Raw genomic sequence first — 2,528 nt, 5'->3', positions numbered from 1 at the left:
TTTGTATTGTGTACTTGGTATCTTGATCATTTATTTGGTTCTCTTTTTGTTTTCTCTTTTTAGATTTTTAGTAACAGAAGCTCTTAACACAATCATGGATTATTCATCACAAACTTCCTGTAAATTCTACAAGATTACAATATTTCAAACTCAGTGTAAGCCTATCTGTTGAGAATCCCTCTGGGACAGTGGTAAGGCAGTGGGTGTTAAGTATAGCTTGGGAAGACATGGAGTAAGTGCAGATTTCTGGGTTCTACTCAATCATATCTGGATACTCAGTTGCACCCATTAGACAACAACCTCTAGAAAGAAAGCACTTGGTTTTATTTATCTCTGTGTCTCTAAAACACATAAAACAATGTACTGTAGTAGCAAGAGCTTGTGATATGCTGACTGAATTGGAGAAATTCTAGTTTTGTAGAAACTCTAGAAAAATTTCTACTCAGAAAGATTTTCTTTAGTTTTCTCACTAAAGCAGTGTTATTTGCCATCTACCTTCTTAGATGGGCAAATACAGTAAGACCATTGTAAGCTAAACTTATCAGAATAGGAAATAAGGTATTTTCATCGACAAATTAGTTTAGGGTATAGACTTGATATACATTTACTGTTTTTTCACATATTAGATGTCTAACAGAACACATTTATTATTAAAATTATAGTATGGAAGGCAACATTGCCTCAAAGGGATTATAGTCAAAGCTCTTGGAGTGCACGGTGGGTTATCATTGTAAACATCAACTATCCTGTTATAATTCAAGCAGCTGAGAACATTTATTGAGCTGTTATTATATGACACACATAAAAACTGACCTTAGTGGAACTGAATAAATAGGTGGTCAGTGATTCACTTTTATTATTATGTCTCTAGAATGAAACAACAAAAAAATTTTTATAGAAATATTTAAATCTTTTTTTTCATATGCACTAATATTTACTGCCTTTCTACTACGATATTTCTGAAGACATTTTACATTTTTCATTTTTGTGATTACATTTTTTATTTTAAATGATATAATCCTCTTTTTTATATGTGTATATATATGTACTCACATATTTCCCTTTTAATAGTTTTCCTTCCTGATGATCCAGATTTCTATATGGTAGACTTTTCTTTCAACTTAGACAACTTCCTTTAGCATTTCTTGAAGAGCAGATATTCACTTTTCCATTTACCCTTATCTAAAAAAGCCCTTTATTATTATTCCTTCTTTATGAATATTTTTCCTAAATATATAATTTTGTGTTGACAGCCCTTGTAAAAAAAATTAGATTTCTGAAGTTTAATGTGGACGACATAGTTTCTGATGAGAAGTAAGTAGTTAATGATGACAAGTTGTTGGCACTTTTAATCATTATTCTTTTGTATTTTTTTTCAAGTTTTATTTTTATAGATTTTTAATTTGGGGAAGATTTTATATTCAAATGTGCACCTCGTTTTCTAAATCATGCTTTAAAATGAATAAGATTCTTGTTACTGACCTTTCTTCATTGATTTTAATTTTTCAGTGGGATCCCAAATTGATTATAAAGTCAAAAGCATTATTAATCAATACCAATGGATTAGTTAATGATGCTATTTTTCTATTTTAATTTTATATTATTGAACCNTACAATGGCCTCTAAGTGTTCAAATGAAAGGAAGAGTCAGACATCTGATGAAGCTTAGTGAGGAAGGCTTGTCAAAAGCCAAAAAGCCCAGCTAGTCCTCTTGTGCCAAAGTTGTGAGGGCAAAAGAAAAAGTTCCTAAAGAAAATAAAAAGTGCCACTCAAGTGAACACACAAGTGATAAGAAAGCAAAACAGCCTAAATGCTAATACTGGAGAAAAGTTTGAGTGGTCTGGATAGAAGATCAAACCAGCCACAATATTACCTTAAGCCAAAGCCTAAGCCTGAGCAAGGGCCTAACTCTCTTCAACTCCCTGAAATCTGAGAGAGGCGAGGAAGCTGCAGAAGAAACTCTGAAGTAGCAGAGGTTGGTTCTTAAGGTTTATGGAGTGAAGCCGTTTCCAAAACATGTATGTGCAAGGGGAAGCAGCAAGTTATCCAGATTTAGCTAACATAATTGATGAAGGTGGCTACGCTAAACAACAGATTTTTAACATAGACGGAACAGCCTTCTATCAAAAGAGGATACCATCTAGGACTTTCGTAGTTAGAAAGGGAAGTCAATGCATAATTTCAAAGTTTCAAAAGACAGACTGAATCGCTTATTATGGGCTAATACAGCTAGTGACTTTAAGTTGAAGCAGATGCTCACTTAACATTTCAAAAATCCCAGGGTCCATAAGAATTATGTTAATCTACTCTACCTCTACTCTGTAAATGAAACAGCAAAATCTGGATGACAGCACATCTGTTTACAGTATAGTTGACAATATTTTAAGCCCACTGTTGATAAATAATGCTCAGAAAAAAAAAATATTTCTTCAAAAATATTACTACTCATTGACAATGCATCTGGTAACCACGAGCTCTGATGGAGGTGTAATTGTTTCCATGCCTGCTAACACAAATTTCATTTTGCA

General features: G+C 32.8%; 1 pseudogene; it reads left to right on the top strand.

Annotated features, from left to right (window-relative positions):
* Positions 1-1,615: 1,615 nt before the first annotated feature.
* The window catches only part of LOC103609382, a 2,541-nt pseudogene continuing 1,628 nt past the window's right edge, over positions 1,616-2,528 (top strand).

This window comes from Galeopterus variegatus, unplaced genomic scaffold, assembly GCF_000696425.1.
Source record: "Galeopterus variegatus unplaced genomic scaffold, G_variegatus-3.0.2 Scaffold9554, whole genome shotgun sequence".
Classification (NCBI taxonomy): Eukaryota; Metazoa; Chordata; class Mammalia; order Dermoptera; family Cynocephalidae; genus Galeopterus; species Galeopterus variegatus.
Note: the sequence above shows the minus strand (reverse complement) of the source record. Positions and strands in the feature narration are given on the sequence as shown.